Here is an 18,679-nt window from a genome sequence, read left to right on the forward strand (position 1 = left end):
ATTGATTGATTAAAAGAAATTCTGATTCTGATGTAGCGATGCTAACACTCATGCTAACTTTGCAAGTGAGCTCAAGTCAGTTTTATTCATATAGCCCCAAATTTGCTTCAAGAGGGTGTACACCACCCTTGATTCAGATATGGAAAAACCAGTCTGGCATGTATTGGTGAGGGCAGCAACAGCTTCCTGAAGCGTCCCAGAAACACATTTTATAACTCATTTCAAATCTGACTGAAATAAACACAAAAAGTAGGGCTATTGTAGCTAAATGCAGAGTTTAAAGTTATTTCTTCAACTTCAAACACAGATGGCATTCAACGAGCTCTACATAAAACAAAAATACATCATAAGAAAAGAAAATCAATCAAAGTTGAGGAAAACTACTTTACATGTGCTACACGTCATTCGGGGGCCCACTCGTCTGGAAGCTGAGGGCTGCAGGAGCTCCGTAGCTTCTTCTATTATTACCAACAGCCTGGTTCGTTTATGTAACCCCACCTCCAGCTCATCAAGACCAGCAGCTTAAAAATAAACTCCTCAACCACATAATCCCTTTAGCTAAACACTGAGACACGATCTCTCAGATGCTGTTTGCTGCAAACTCCGACCAAAGGGAAGCACAACTACGGCGTCACTTTCACATTTCGATTGATTCATTGCATTTCTTATTTTGTTGCCGTTAAGCGCAGCGTTGTCTTGGATGAATTTTGTCTCCAAGCCGCAGCGTTGCTTGTTTGATTTTCTTTCTGTTCGTTCAGAATATGAAACGCTTCACTTCCTGTGTGCACATTGAAGCAAGAAAAGTGGTTTAAGAGGTGTAAAGACGGACAGATGTAGAGGTTTCCGTGCTTATAACCACTGCTGTTTAATTCTACTACCTGGCAACTGATTGCCAAAGACAGTTTTGTTCGCCCTCCGTGTGTGTGTAGCAGTGAAAGTTGTCATGTGAGACGCAGCACCTACGAGTGCTGATGGGTGCAAGTGAGTAAATTGTCCTGGAATCGGAGACAAATGTGGCAACAGAGCGAGCGGGCCAACGCCATCGCGGAGCCATCTATCAGCAGGACAAGCCACAACTTTCAATATGATGGTGTCGCTTCGTCAACATGATCAGGTTTCAACTCGCGATGTAGAAACGGCGTGTGTATGTGTGTGTGTGTGTGTGTGTGAGCCTAGGTCCTGTGACTGGCAACAAGACTCTTCTGCCAGCCATCTGACCACCATCTTGCAGTGTTTAGGGATGAGGTCAGACTCCCTTTTTCTCTGTTTGTGTGTGTGTGTGTGAGGGAGAGAGAGAGGGAGAGAGAGACACCTGCCTCCAGTGTGACAGCTCTATGAGCGTCCTCATGAATCACCAGTCATGTGGCTTCCCTCATCTCATGTATCCAAGTTAGAAATGGCCCTGAAATCTGGCCCTGTGTGTGTGTGTGTGTGTGTGTGTGTGTGTGTGTGTGTGTGTGTGTGTGTGTGTTTGTGTGAGGGAGAGAGAGAGAGAGAGAGAGAATGAGACAAGCACCAAGTTAGAAGGAGGACTGAAACCTTAGTAGGGCAGCAGAGGAACATGGAAGTGGAGGATGGACGAGAGCTGTTTGCGAGCGTGCGTGTGTGTGTGTGTGTGTGTGTGTGTGTGTGTGTGTGTGTGTGTGCGCGTGCGCGTGCGTGCGTGTGAGTGAGGCCGAGGTCATGTGAAGGTTTACATGGAACACAGGAGATCAACGGCTGACTCATATGGGCTCAGTACATGGAGTTATTGTCCTCAGTTCCCTAAAAACAGAATGATGTGGTGAAGTTCAGCTTTAGTGCAGCTGGGGCTCATCGATGCTTTATTTTCAAGTAAAAAATTAAAGCGTCACAAATCATTTGACCTCTACGGCACTTTTCAGTCTCACACACACAAAGCTGTGGTTGCTGTAGGGAGGATACAGCTCTGTGGACCAGTGAATGGACAGATGTTTGTGGACTGATGGACCAACAGAATGAGATACAGAGCTGCTCTTCCAGTCCCACCATAAAGACAGTGCTTCTCGCTCCAGTAAGAGTTAATGTGTGTTTGAGTTGGAGAGTTATGAAAGGAGAGATAGCAGAATGGTGTGTACACACACACTGTTTATCTGTGTGTGTGCACCTTTTCACCGGTTGGCATGAACACACACACACACACACACACACACACACACACACACACACTTCCCTCCATGCCAAATCTCAGCCTCTAAAGGTGAAAACAGCCAAAAGGTGAGGACGCTTGTGTAAACCGACAGAGTGAACCACAGAGCTGCTGGTCTGCTGCCGGACTCTTCAGGTCATCACTTTCAGCTCGGAGCAGTTTGGGCTTGTTGGTGTTTTCACAGCAGCAAACTGAACCGGACTCTGCAGCCTCGCGGCCTCAGAGGACGAATGAAGCCAGTGTGACGACAGCAGCTCCGACCGCGACTCTGACTCCCAGGACGATGAAGACAGGGCAGGCCGGGACAGGACAGCGACGAGACGAAGGTCAGGCGTCAGCAGCAAGAGCAACAATTTGATCTTCCGTCTCACACGGATAAATTTGCTAAGAAATGTTGTTTTTGAGTTGCTGAGTTGGAGGAAACTTTATCTAAACTTTGTGGAATGCTGCAGCACCTGTGCACCAATCAAACCCATCCTCTGAGCTTGTTTTGGGGCTTTTTGCCTTCAGTCTGCGCGTCTAGATTCAGACACTTATTTTCACTTTTTTTCTTGATCAATCAGTTGATTTGACTTACAAAACCCAAATGTATTCATTTACTATCATATAGGACAAAGAAATGCATCCTGACATTTGAGAAGCTGGAACCAGATTGTTTGTGATTAATCAATTATCAAAACGGTTGCCAATTAATTTTCTGTTGACGGACTTTTCAATGCAGTTCTAATTGAGACACATTATTAGATGCAACTGATTCAACCTGCTAGGTGATGAAAAAGAGAGTCTGCGCTGTTTACCTCATCTGGATGTGAACACCTTTAATATCAACCTCATAGACTTTACCTCATTTCAAATGTAATGAGCTGCCGTTTCTGTTTAGTTGTGTTCCGATTCTGTCGTTCTTCTGCTGTTTTATCTGCTTTTCTTTCTCCTCTTTCTATAAAACAACCGTAAGTTTATCTATATTGTCATTAAGTGACATCCATACATGCATATCTCTAACCTGTTACAGCTAGAGGGGACCCACACACTGTGAATGCATTAAGCAAAGAGGCTAATTAGGATGCTCTTTTTGTACACATCTGATTACAGCACATATGATTTTAATTATCCATCCTGCTCTACATCTCTTCAGCGTGCCCTGCCTTTTCTTGCTTTCATACCTCTCTCTCTAACCTGCTGTTGATTAGCTGAATGGGCCTCAAGGATAAAGGCAGAAGGGGCAGCAGCTACATTCTTGTTACCAGGTGTCGGGCTCCGGGGCTCGGCGGGAGAAGAAACAGCCTCAGCACTTGTTGGGGAAATATATTCCATCACCCGGGAGTCCGACTCTGGAAGCCGCCGCTAAGAAGTCATCCAGACCATTCAAACGGCACAAAACAGGTAATTATGCAAAGCAAAAGCGAAGCATTTGATGAACATTTCTCACATTTCAGCTTTGCTCCTTTCTGCGGTCTCGGTTGCTAAACTGAAAACGTTTTTGTCTCGTATCCCTCCCCAGTCTCGCTTCTCAGCATCACCTCGTCACCTCGCAGGATGCTCTTAATTAGAACCGTCTTGTTAGCTATATCTTCCCGCTCCTTAATTAAGAAGAATCATCTTCACCCTCTTTTCATTGTCCAGCTTTGAAGAAAAGGACTGTTGCCTTTCTTGTCATTTACTCCTTCTTTCTTTATGATAAGGAAAGGTTTTTTCTTTTCTTTTTTTTTTTTGGTTTTTCTGTTGAAGGTTTTCTTTGAATTGGCAGATAAAGAGGAAGAGGAAAAGAAGGAGAGGCTGGGTAATGAAAAGACCCACGTTCACCAAGGACGTAGGAGCCACCTGATAAATTGGCTTGTTAAGAGGAGAAAGATCACTATGTGGCATATTCCTCCCATTCATCCCCAGCAACACAGGTGCAAAACAGACAACAGACAAATGGGAATCAATCAATTTGCGCTATGGCTGGTGCTTGTATTGGTATACAAACGCTGACGGTCACTCAGCTGGGGGGTTGATCAATTCAATTTTAGTTGTATAGACTCAATTTAAGTTATTGTTGCATGTTCATAAACAGGCACACACAGAGGCAGACGGTAGAAATCAAATGTTTAACAGGGCAAAGAGGGTCTAACACGCATCTATCCCAAGGCCAATGTCTCGCACTGTGTGAATGAGCGAGGGGGGACAATGAAAAGCTGTGAATAAAGCGAGTGTGTGTGGCTGCGCGTGGGTTTTGTGTGCACACCCTATTACCCAGACACCACCGACATTGTATGGGAGGATGACTCGGTGCTGTGAATACTAGAAGACAGTGAGAGCATGTTTGATATCTGAAGGGAAAAGAGACAAAGACAGAGCGACACGAGGGGGTAAAGGGTTGGAGAGATGGAGGTATACGGGGGGATGGATGAGGGATGGATGGACGCAGGGAGGAGGGGGGAGAGGGAGGTATATAAAGGGCTGGACAGCGCTTCTTTTCTGTCAGTCTCCAAGCAACTCACAATAGAAGGTCAGAGGAGAGGAGGGAGGCGACAATACGGAAATACAGAATACTCCTTTATTCAGCCGCAGAGAAACAGGTAGGCAGGCTACACACAGGCATGCACAACAAACACAAACACACACTCGTACACAAAGATGTGGGTGTGTGCGTGGGCCGGTGGACCAGACCAGGAAGTGGAAAGTTAGTTTATTTAACAGGAAGTTCAATAAAACAGTTGGATTTTTCTCATCCACGAGCATTTCACCGTAACTCACAGTGACGACCTGAAGAATGGCTTAAATGGTTCACTTCAATACTGAAATATGGAAAATAAGAATAAAACTTCACACATTCACGTAATTAGTGGTAAAAAGTACCAAAAGACATTTTCTGGCAGGTATGCATCATAAATAAGCCACAATATGCCACTGAAATCACATGAAACGTATTCATTTACAGGTTTTTCTACTTAAAATAACACACTGGTCATCATTTATCTTCATTTTTTATCAACAAAATTCTCTGTACATATCAAAAACAACAATGAATTTAGCCCGTTAAGAGTTCAGATTTAAAAAATTACAAGTCACACACCAGAATGTGACACAGGGACATAAATTATATAAAATCTACTTTCTAAATGAAAGAGATGCTACAAATGAAACAACAGAGGGCCTGGGACTTCTCCTTGGGGAACACCACGGTTGCCCAGACACATATTTTCTGAGAGAAAACTAAGACTGAATTAAGAGCAGTGTCAGTTAGCCCAACATAAACCTCCAACTGATTAATAAAGACATGCCTGAAGGTTTCCTGCTTCTTAATAACTTGAGATCAAGCTGTCGCATCTGTTAGCAGCACCGCCAAGGTCTTTAATCAGCTTCAGTGAAGCACTGAGGTGAGCCTTGAATTTTTTTTTCTAAAAGAAGGTGAAATTAACAACATTCAAGAGGAAGGAGAAATCAAGACTTTAGATAAGACGTACAATTTGGAAAAAGATGTGTAATTATGGAGAGCAGGAAAACTTCAACTTCTTTTGAAGAGGCTGAATCATATTTGTAGAAGTCTGGAATAGAATGAGATGAGCATGTGGTACTTAAGCAATACATCACGACAGGCCGTGATATGTGCTCATTATATCACAGCTCGACGCGAATGTAGTTTTTAATTAAATAGAATTACATATTATCCAATAAAATAGCCCCTCTGTGAAAAAAATAGTCCCACCTCTCCGTAAGTTAGCTCTGCTTGTCGTTTATTCCTCACCTTTTTTTCTGGAGAAAGTCACTGCTCAATCAACTCGACCCTTGTTAACCCCACCAGGAGGTGAAAGTTAACCATAAACATGTGAATTCAACTAATTTAGTCTATTTGTTAATGTTGTCAAAACACCGCGGCAACTTTTTGCTATCTAACAGTTTGTTGTCATGGAGACGTTGTTGCTTCTCTGTCAATCAGCCCCGTGACATAAACATGGGAGGCCCCCCCGCAGTTAACTATGAGTGAGTGGTCCGGAAGAATCCACCCAAAACCTCAATGAATATCATTTAAAAGCACCAAATTACTTGCCTTAACGAATTTCGTTAGTAAATAATGTGAAGAACTGTAAACTGTCAATTCCATGAGGCTGTTCAATCAGTGACAGATCAGCCTGTAGAGCACTCAGTCGCTGTCAAGGTGCTGATCCTGTGATCATTACAGCCTCAGGGAGCTCTCCGTGGTCGGCGATGTGACTCCTAATTACTCATTGGCGCATAGTGCAGGATTTTACAATCTAATCTAATAATGATAGGACGCATCTGACAATAATGACAACACTGAAGAGGTATACACAATCATGGAAACATTGTCGCTTCCCCGAAGCGGAGTGATCTGTGTGATAAGGCTTTTTAGAACGGTAGGCATGATATACGCTCATTATATCACAGTTAACAGCCAATCAGATTGCCGGAATTCACCTTTCCGTTTTATAATGTGTATTAAAAAATGCAATGTATTCAACAATACTATCCATATTCATAGAAATATGGATGTGTTCATGTACTGTTTACTTTAGAATAAAACATATTAGAAAATTATTGTCATTTTTGACAAATAACTAATGAACCATCACCTAACAAAGTGACTAAAAGAGTAATAACCTTCAAAATAGGGATTCACGGCACTGATAGGACTGACTTTACCAGCTTGCCTTTCTTTTTAATCAAAGTGACGATTTGGTAGTTTTTTACCCTTTTTGCCCACTGTAGAAAGCATCAAATCTTCATCAGTCTCCAGAGCTGGTGGTTTTCAGATGTTTCTTCATTGCAACTCAAAGACAAGGCTTCTTTCCCCTCAGTAGCTGGTAATAAGTGCCCTCTCCTCCCTCTGTGGAGACTGGAAGAAAACATGGCTGTTGTTTGCTCAAGGGCAAAAAAAAAAAAACATCCTTCTTCCCCTTGCTGAGTGAGTTGTGTAAAAGGGAATCCTTTCTATGGGGTTTAGGGTTTTTTGAAAAAGTTACACTTTTATAGCGCTCCTATGACAAGTCTGCCAGTTCAGTGTCCATTAGCAGGGCAGGCTGAAATGTATTTCCGATGCATTAAGTGGTATTAACAAATGGAAACAAGTTGCTCAAGGTTCAAGGGAGATGGTTTCACAAAAAGGATTGTCTGTCATTCATGTAAACAACAGGACTCTCTGTGCCCTTGGACTGAATATTCACTTAAGTGAATTCTCTTTCATTTTCCATTCTTGCATTCATCTGATCATAACGCAGTATAGTAGAAGTGTCGCATTAGTCTTTCAATTACTTGAAGCTTTTGTGGTGGATCTTCTTTCATGAAAAGCCCGGCCTGGTCGACCTGCCTGTTAGGTGGTGACCCCGCAATCATCCTCGAGGCAGCAGGAGCCTGTTTGCTCTGCAGCTTCATGCGTTAAATGTTCTGCTGTTGTTTCCTGTTTACATGAGCAGGAAACAAAATTCAAGTGGATTATAAAGAGGTCTATAAAGAGATGCATTTAGCTTCATTTGAACCACAAAACTATTTCAACAAAGTATGAGTCTGACGCACCATCATCATCATCAAGAGACTTGTAGTCCTCTAGGCCACCGTACTGTCCACCGAACTGCCAATAATAAGCTGTGGACCATGACGAGGTGGGACAGGGCAACTATAGGGCTGCATCTAAAGACTATTTTGATAATTGATTAATCTGTCTATTATTGCTTCAATTACTCCATTATACTTGGTTAAGAAGAAAAATGCTTAATTTTATTATTTCCAGCATTTCAAAAAACACAACTTATCCCTCGTCTTACTGTACAGTCTTCAGACAAGTACGGACAAGGCCGCTATAATAAAATAAAGTGAAGTGAAATAGATGGACATGCCGCCATGCGCTGGAAATGTAAGTAAGGATTCAGTTTATATTACCTCTTATTGCACGACATATTAAAGAAACCTCATGAAGTTATGTTATATACCAGGGTCTCTTAAATTCAGCTAATTAGTGTTAGCCGTTTTGACAGACAAACATATGACTACGGATGAATTTAAAAACAACATAACGGACAGAAATATATTTTGTGATGGATCAACCTTCATCAGGAGACCTAGCTTTATCAAGCATTAGCTTTAAAGTAGCTTGATCAGGGGAGTTAGCCTTAAGTGTTAGCTTTAAAATAGCTTTATCAAGAAACTTAGCTTTATCATGCATTAGCTTGACAAACGCTTTATGAGGAGAGTTAGCTTTAAGCGCTAGCTTCAACATAGGTATATCAGAGGTGTTAACTTTATCAAGCGTTAGCTCTAGCATAGCAATTTCAGGAGAGTTAGCTGTAACTGAAACAAAACCAAAAGTATTTAAAATGTTAATAATACCATTTGGTGTCAAAATTCTACAGTTTTTACTTATGTTAAAAAAGACCCTGACAGACCTGGTAGAATACATCAGGTGTATAATATAACAGGTATTTCCAAACTTTTTGCATATAATTTCCTCCATCAGTACACTGATGTTACAGCCTGCCTTCAGCAGAAAGTAAACCATCAACCTGTGGAGGCCGAGAGATAAAAATACTCAAATACAAGTACAGTTGGAAGGCTTACTCTATTAACAGTTTGTTGATTGACAGAAAATTAATGGGCAACCTTTTTGATCATGATTTTAGTAATTATTCACACAAAAACATTTAATCGTTTCAGCTTCTTAAATGTGAAGATGATCTTCTTTTCCTCTCATGATTTGAATAATTTTCATGTATTTCAGTTTAATTTTGAGGTAATGACATAATTTGTAGTAGCAGCCCGGTGTCACACCAAAGTGTGTAATACATCCGCCAGTCCACTAGAGGTCAGTGTGCCTCGCCTACACATGAAAAGTACCTGCACGTGTGTAGGTGCAGTACCAGCAGGGGGCGATGATGATTTTAATCCAAACCAAACTGCGCCCATCACCTGAAATGTTTCCACACAAACTTTGTTTTGAAAGTCTAACCGGACTTTGCTTTATTGCTAACTTGACCATGAAACTTGGCGTTTTCAGACATGGTGGCCCGGCGGGATCGGCGGGTGTATTACATGTTTCAGCCTGATTCCAGGTGAACAGTCACAGGTTTTCTGTGGGAATCCATAGAATTTACTGTTTTTTCATTCTTAAAGAGAAAAAAACACATCAGAGTGAAAATAACAAATAAGCTTTATAGTGTTGATGAGTACTGAGACTGAGTACCTGTGTGTATTTTGTTTCACTCTTCATTGCCAAAAACAGGCCAAATCATCACACTGAAGGAATAATTTGAAAAGTATGAAAGCCGACTGGAGCTGTGTGTAAAGTGAAATGCTTCGTTCATCACACGTCTCTCTTCCCATTCAAGGAGAGGCCAAAACACTCTGACTCCGACGGCATGGGTGGCTTCAGTCTGTAAAAGCTCATTAAAAGACAGAGAAAGGAGGAGGAGGAGGCGGAAAATATCGAGTGAGAAGAAAACAGCCTGAAGAATGTGTGAACTTGAAAGTTTCTGAGTCTGAAAGAGGTAAAACACGTTAAATGATCGGTAGTGTGCAGGCTTCATGTACACATTGTGGCTACATCAAGGTTGTAATGTACAGAATGTAAACGGTTCATACTTTCACAGATTTGGAATTCCACTCTGTCAATTCCTGACTGACGTTAGGAGCGTTACTGTAAATAGAAAAGAGGACAAACTGAACAGAAGAAGAAGAAGACGAAGGGAAAGCACAGAATTATTGTTTGTCCTGATCTGTAAATACTGCACAATTATCATAATTATCATTACTATAATCTGTTAAATTATATCACATATTGAGTTATATGTTATATATATTATTATACTGTAGTGTACCATTACACTCTACTATACTCATTATACATCATCCTCTGTGTACCTTACCTTGTTATACTATTGTTATTATACTGCACTATTATCTATATATATATTATCTACATATATATATATACATACACATCATATATATATATATATATATATATATATATATATATATATATATATATATATATATATATATATATATATATGAGATATAAGATATGATGATGATATGTTTTCATGTCAGGTGGCTTTAATGCTACAAAACACATTTCCTGCACAGACCATCCTGGTATGTATTTATTTGATTATTTTTTAAATTTGCATCTAGATCTTAATTTGATTTATTTTGTGTATTTTTTTTTCTCATCTGAATCCTAATCTCACTTGTTCACACCTGTGCTCGGTTAGAGAGCTCGTCTAACCTCCAGCAGTGATTTGTTGCCACCCACTACCAGTACACCTGTCGTGGACTCACCTGAGCTGAAGGGGGCTGAACCACTGATGCTGCACGCCAAATGTAAACAGAAAACATGGCTGACTGTGATGGTTCTTCGACAAGTGTTCACTCGACAGAACTCCGCTGATAGACAAGCCTAAATACGATGTTTTTGATGAGCTGTGTAGCCTTCGCTGTAGCATGATTTAAGTGACGTTTTAATAACTGTTCATAATAACGTCTTCTTTTTTTTTTTTAGTTGCGAATCGACGTCGTCGCGTCAGTATTGCGAAAAATTGCTGGAAATAAAATCAGTGAAGTCAGCACCCAAAGAGGACTCTCTGAAAGTCTGCAGGTCTGCTGGAGGCCTGGTGAGGACTGAACATTTGGACGCAGATTCCCGGGAAGCTTCCGCGAAGAAAGAGTGTTGAAGTGTGACACTGAGCTCCTGCTGAAGAAACGAACCCTTTCCTTCACACCTTCACACCTGCAGCCACAGGCTTGTTTCACCCTCCTGATTCAGGATCAACTGTAACTGTGACTTTTTTCAGAATGAGACCATCGTTACACTGTGGGGCTGCAATGACCGCAGAGACCACGTGGAGACCACAAGACCTGCGTTTGGCTCTCGAAAATGATTAAAGCGCGACATCGGCCCGATCATGATGGATCTGCTCCTGCTGCTTTTAATCTCACCAATCAGCAAAATCAATGCACACAAATAAGAAAAAGAGAAAACAAAATGAATGAGCTAACGTATCTGCACCGTGTCAGACGTTAAAGGAGAATTTCAGCCTGTGGTGCTTATGTTTGCAACACTTTCCGACCGATAAATACACTTTAACAACAAAGTTATGACACACACAGCGAAGACTTCCCGCACTCATTCACACGACCGAAGAAAAGATGCAATTAAGTCCACGAAGAATAGCCGGAGCTTTTAACGTGGATGTTTGAAAGGCTGAATACACAGAGTGGAGACGGCACATTGTGACCAAAACATAGTTCCTTTTCTCTCTTTCTGTAGCTTTTATTAAACGGCGCAGATTTGTTTACCTGGAGGTGGTATTCATGTCCTTTCTGTTCTGTGCAACAACAAGACAACTATTCAAGTTAGAAGCTGCATTAAACGAAGGGCAGCCTGGTGCATCATTGTGTTCCTCCTGTGTGTCTGCGTGGCACGAGGTCCGCTCTGTTTTAACTTTACAAGACCACTTCTGAATGTTGTCATGGGAAATAATACACAGTTTTATCAATAGCAGCTATGCTTTGTGTCTTAAAGAAAGCATTCGTGCAGTAAATACATACTTGAGACTCTGAAAGACGCTTGTGAAAAGCGAAAAATAAATAAATAATTACAAGGCCGCAAAAGGCAAAGCAAGTCAGAGACGGCCGCCGAAGAGCAGCGAGCTCCACAATTTAAACTCGGAAATTAAATTCAACTTTGATGTGGTGAAGCAGCTATTGAGGTGCCGCTGAGGGCATAATTAAGAGTCATTAATGTCTGTTGGTCTTGCCAAGGTGAGCCAAGTCAGAGAAGAGTCTTATAAGAGCAGAAACCACTAAAGTCTTTTATATGCTCTTTTCTATGAGGGACGGGCTCGGCTGCGCTCAATACTTTCTTTCTTTTATCCTGTAAGAATGTATTTCTCTGCCTGAGGGGAACATTTTTACCTGAGCTCGCACTTACACGCCAACGTTAATTTCTTTAACTAAAACTATGAGAAAAATGTTCGTCAGACTGTTTCAAAAACAAACATTTCACTTCACGAAAACAAGACATGAAATGAAATTATGATTTTTTTTTGTCTATAAATTAAAATCTACAAAAGCTCGATTCTGTCAGGCGAAAGTGTCGACCTGAAGGTTCAGATTTGTAGTTTATTTTCATTGACTCTACTTTTAAAATATCTGCTAAGAAAACTTTTTTGCTTTTGGACATTTAACTGCAGTCAAAACACTTGAAGTACTCAGATCCTTTACTTAAGTACAAGTACTAATACCACAGTGTAAAAACATTATTACAAGTCCTAAATTGAAAATGTTATTAAAAGTATGTGAGTATAATCAGTAAAATGTACTTCAAGTATTAAAGTAAAAGTATTGAGTGCAGTAAAAATGTCCCTGTGACTGTTCTCCTGTTCTATCTGTTCTCCTGTTCTATCTGTTCTCCTGTTCTATCTGTTCTATCTGATCTATCTGTTCTCCTGTTTTCCTGTTCTATCTATTCTATCTGATCTATCCGTTCTATTTGTTCTCCTGTTCTCCTGTTCTCCTGTTCTATCTGTTCTATCTGTTCTTCTGTTCTACGGTTCTATCTGTTCTCCTGTTCTATCTGTTCTCCTGTTCTATCTGTTCTCCTGTTCTATCTGTTCTATCTGTTCTCTGTTCTCCTGTTCTATTTGTTCTCCTGTTCTCCTGTTCTATCTGTTCTCCTGTTCTATCTGATCTCATCAGATTACTGTGACTCAGTCGTTCATGTCAAAGCAGGATTTTACTGTTGGAGCTGGTTGAGCTTCATTTGAACTGATGATTCTTTTCATTCTGGATCAATCAGCTGATTATTTCCTCCATTAATCGATCGATCGTTCGGTTTGGAAACATTGTGAAAATAGTGAGAAATTTAGTGACGATGAGGCCAAAGTGACGCCTTCACAGTGTTTGTTTAGTCCAAAGCTCCACATTATTACAAATAAATCAACAGCAGTGAAGATAATAAATCAGATTTCATTATTATCATGGGCTGCACGGTGGCTCGGTGGTTAGCAGCGTCGCCTCACAGCTAGAAGATCCCCGGTTCTCTCTTTCTGTGTGGAGTTTGCATGTTGCCCTGTGCAGCGTGGGTTCTCACCGGGTTCTCTGGCTTCCTCCCACAGTCCAAAAACTGTATATGTAGCCCTGTGGTAGGCTGGCGACCTGCCCTGGGTGTCCCCTGCCTTCGCCCGAGAGACGGCTGGGATAGGCTCCAGCCCCCCCGTGACCCTGCAAAGGATTCAGCGGTGTATAGATAATGGATGGATTATTATCATCAAAGTAGTGCCAGTTAATTTCTGTCAATCAGCTGCTCGTTTCAGATGTATTTGTATATACTCCTGGGTAGTTTAATTTCTGATATAACAGCACATTTAGCTCTTAAATCTTTATTTGTAAAGTAGCTAAAGCTGTCAAAAAATTGTTGTGAAGTAAAAAGTACAACTACAACAAACAAATACATAGTTTCATTTTTAAAAAAGCCTTTTAAATGTTACTCAAGTGGGAGGAAACAGTGTTTTTGTTGGGACTATTTTCAGCAGTGAGTGTGTGTGTGTGTGTGTGTGTGTGTGTGTGTGTGTGTGTGTGTGAGAGAGAGAGAGAGAGAGACTGAGTCAGAAGAAACTACAGTGTGTGTGTTCATGGTGATGATGAACAACAGTGATGTGTTTTTAGTGGAGGTCTATGGCTCAGAGGAGGAAGATCTTTCAGCCTGTGATAAACACACAGTAAATTAATTCATAGCTGTTTTTTTTTTTTGTCTTTTCATGAAATTTATTGACAGTTAGGACAAATATTGAATATTGGTGCTTTTTTCATTAAAGTTAGATTCAGTTTGGATTTAAAATTGATGCATTTTAAATCATTTTCAACATCAAATATTTGTTTCTATTCATTTCAGTCATTCCTCTATTTTTTCCCCATATTTTCAGTGAATATGATGCCGTCTGTTCGCTTGCTCCCTAATTCTAAATCCTGAGTACTCAGAGCTGATTCAGCTTTATCTCATAATGCAAGTTTCCAGTCGAAGTGATGCACAGACGCTGCGTGGAAGCACGTGGAAGTTTCATCAGGCTAACTGAAACATTACCTTCGTCTCCATTTTCTGATCAGTTATTAAAAACAGAAGGAAAAAAGCTGAACGGTGCTTTTAGGTTTTTCCTCTAAGAATCAGAAGCTTCTTCAGAATCAGAATCCAGTTTGTTGCCAAGCATACAAGGAACTGGCCTTGGTGTTTTGGAGCGTAGCAGTCTCGATAAACAAAGTAAGAGAAAGCAAGAAGAAACAAGTGCTGCGAGTCATTAATCTTCAAGAAATTCACAATAAAAAATATGTCACATATATCTGTTCAAAAGATTTATGAAAAGGAGAAACACGTGAAGTTCAAACTTTATTCTCGACCTTGAAACAACAGTTGCAAAAACATCGATTCGGTCGCAGCTCTGGAGCTTTTATGTTCAGATTGACTGCGTCTGTGTTCGCCGGCCGGCGTTTAACGGCTTCTCGTACGTGCAGATTAAAAGCTTGCATGTAAAAACCTGCTGGTGTTAAACTCTTCATGCAGTCTGCATTCCCGTGAAGCTCTCTCAAACCAGCAAAACACTTGGTTCATGTCTCAGAATGAGCTCGAGCTGCTGTCTTTGAATGTGAAGGATTTTCACATAAATCAGTGTTTCATCACAGAACAACACTGTTTCACTTTATTGGCTGTTCTATATGGAACAAGAATGCAGGTAGAGGACTGAAGCGACTCGATATCCTTTCTTTCTACGTCTTTTCATGTCATAATTTACTCGAGCTGCAACAATAACTTGAGTCCAGCATCAGCAGCATGTATTGTATAATGACTCGCACTGTGCAGCCCTGTGTCTCCACTTCCTGCCTTCATCTGGTCGTAAACCTCCACCAGACGCTCCTTGTGGTGATGTTTTTTTCTCTCAAATGTTGCACTTGAACAGGTATTAGAAATCTTCTTTCTATACACAGCAGATATTTGTGTTTCACCCCGAGTTTCTAACTCTCCAGAGAAAATCCTTCTTCTCTCGTGTGATCTCAGCAGAGGTTCACCCGGGTCATGTTTTAATAACGGAGCACTTTATTAAGTAGAATAGCTCATATGAGTACCGTCTTCTGAGTGCCTCTCAGTCATCATTCAATCAGGCTTCTTAGGACTGACCTATTATAGAACAATCACAAAAAGTGCTGCCCTTGATCAGAATATGAGCTGCATTTTGTCTAACAATCCTCAATCAATGCTCAGTTGTGGAAGATTATTTTATCAAGCCAAACTGCTGCAGACTGTATTTCAATGGGGGGGAATTCAGAAAGCTTTATTGAATAAAACACTGATCTTTGGCTCAAAATTCCAGTTGTGGGAGGCGGTAACTTAATGAATGAGGCCGAAATAATGGAGCCTCCCTGGATGTGAAGCAGCAGCGACTGAGATGATAGAAACATGTACAGAAAGAGAGACAGTAAGGGGGGGGGGGGGGGGGGGGGGTTATCCAGCTTCACTGCCTTTACCTGACAGCTGTGTTGCCTTTTCTTCATCATCATCCCCTGATGAAATACACAGTGACAGACTGAACTAAAGTACAGTAAAATCATTATTATTATTCATTAAAATTAGTTTCACGTCAGCCAGCTGCAGCATTGAAGTGCTGCAGACTTATTAATATATTATTGATCATAATCCATGAATATAAAGCCACACTGTCAGGAGACATTCTGCGTGTATGGAACTATACAGCACAGCGTTGTTCTGCTACTTTTGATAAATTTTGCTGATACATACAACAATATTCATGTACTTTAACTTAATTATGAATCCAGAACTGTTGTAATGGGGTATTTGTACACTGTGGTACTTTTAAGTACACAGTCTGAATACTGCTACTGTAAAGAGCAAATATAAAGAGACTGAAAGGTGCAGCTTTAACAGCTGAGGCCTGTAGTGGAAGAACTATTCAGATCAATGCAACAATCTAAAAATGCTATAAATACATTTGTCTTCAGTATCTTTTCCTTTTCATTTTACCTCTTTGGGCCTCAAACATTATTATTCAAATTTAAAAACTTCAAGATATTTGACTCCAGATAAACAGTTTTTCTTGTAACAGGTGTTTTAGTCTGTGAGTTTATCATTTATAACCTGTAATGTGTTTTTGATTGATTCTAATGATTTCATGTAAAATTATACCATTATTCTTATATACTGGCAGAGTTAATGCAGTTTTGGCTGTGCAGTGTAGCAGAACATGAATCAATAATATGAATTAATCAACATTAATTTGTTTGTTGATGTGATAAGTAAATGGTCAGACTCATGTGACCTGCTGGCACGAAGCCTGTTCCTGCTCTGAAAATCAGTAAAGCAGTAAAGAGTTTTTCACCCTCAGTATTTCAGTTGATTTTGTGAATGAGACCTTGACTTTGCTGCACTGACTTCTGATCAGCTGCTGTTTTATCTGCCCTCTCTCTCCTCAGCACACCTGCACTTCATGTGTGAGTTTGCTGCCCTCTGATGGACATTCAGAGAACTTCTCTCCAACGCTTCTTCACCTGGAAAAGACTCCAGACTGAGGTCCGTCTCCTTTCACTGGGACCTCTTAACTGTTGCATATCAGTCCAGCAGCGGAGGAGGAAACTGAAACTACCTGAACGTCTTCACTTTATGCTTCTCTGTCCATTCTGATCCTGGTTTTAACCAGGTGAGAGTCTCACAGTGGCTGAAGCAGGAACCTGCCCAGCAGGGCTGCGAAAAGACAGCTGGCGACACCTATTGGGGAAGTCAAACAGCACTGGCATCACACATGCATGCATTACTGTTACAGACACACAGGTAAAAACAAATAAAACAGGTAAGTCGAGACAGTGACCTCAGCAGGTTCAGCTTCATTCAAACTACAGTAATCATACAACAACTAAGTCCAGAGGTCCTGCAGTAATATTTAACATGTGTAACAGTGCAGAAATGATAAAAGTCTAAAGTACTTTTATCACAAACTCCTCTTTAACCTCGACACAATGCACTTTATAACTTTTATACAGATATGGTTTACTGTGTAGCTGTTATATGATGTTAAAGTTATTAATCATTCATGGATGAAAAACAGTCACAGATGTGAAAAAAGCCCAAACAGTGTAAATCATTGGTGTGACCTGTGTGAGGTCTGCAGTGTGCCACTGGAATAATCATAGATCTGCTTAAAGTTTTACATTTTACTCAATAATTAATTTAATACATTAAAAAAAATCATCATAAATTGCGTATTATTGCATAAAATGCATGTAATTCTATAAGAAAAACAAAATTAGTTACATTTGCTAATTAGTGATTCTGTTTCCTGTTTCCCATTCCATTATTTTTTATTTTGTTGTAACATTGCACTTTGTAACATTGCTAAGAAAAGTTCTATATGTATAACTTTATTATTTTTAAATTGTCCTTAAACTTTGATATTACTAAATTTAATTTAAAATGAAAACCCCTGCTTAACACTTTAAATTATTACTTTTTGCTCTTCAGTTTGCTGATTCTGGATTACAATAGCAATAATAAAAAAAATCCCACTGTGGTAGAATGAAACCAGTGTGACAGCCTGAGGGGTCCTGGAACAGGAACAGAGCAGGTGTTTGTTCACACCTGGAAGCCACACATCTCCTCTTTTCATTTTTATTTTTAGAGCTCTTTTCCTGTTCAGCCCTGATGTCAGAGGCAGGAGGCTCGTAGCTGCTATAAAAGGTGAATAATGTCATTTCTCACGGCAGATACAACAGGTATGTCTCACCTGCACCACAGAGGGAGAGAAACACTCACATATGGAGGCTGTCTCGCTCAGCTCTAACGCAAAGTTCTGGTTAAACATTGGCCCGGAGTTTGCCTTCCGCCTTCTGTTGTTTTTACACTAAAGGTCCGGCAATTGTTGCAGCCATTATTGACTTAGTAATTAAAGTATTTTAACGTGGGGATTCTGTAATCATTACATATGCCACCATCTGTCCCTGCGCCGCAGCATGAGCACCTGAGATGGATTTTTCCTCCTGAGTAGATAACGTATAAAAACCGACGAAGAAGGGAGGAGGGGAGCGCGACCACGTCACCGCCATTCATCCAAAGCCCGACTCACGCAAATATTTATATTCATCCACATCTGATCTGATGAGGGAAGAAAATCTATTTTTCAGGTGGTTTCTCTCTGAAAACACTTTGTTTTGCATATTCATGTTAAAAAATGTGATATTTTGTATGTTCTTATTCTGTAGTTTCATATTTCCATTAGAATAAAAACAATAATAATACTAAATGTAAAGGCTGTTATTCTTCACTTTAACAATATGTTAATATGTTTTACACATTATATTATACATGAAGAAATGCCCTAAAGAAAGGTAACAACAAACTTTCTTACCTTTTTTCAGGTCATGATATAAAGGAAGATAGAAACCAAAGTGCATTTAACTTTTTCTTTTAGCTCAAATAACTGGTCAAACAACAACAAACAGCTTAACATCTGTGGTAAC

The sequence above is a fragment of the Chelmon rostratus genome, chromosome 18, assembly GCF_017976325.1.
Source record: "Chelmon rostratus isolate fCheRos1 chromosome 18, fCheRos1.pri, whole genome shotgun sequence".
NCBI lineage: Eukaryota > Metazoa > Chordata > Actinopteri > Chaetodontiformes > Chaetodontidae > Chelmon > Chelmon rostratus.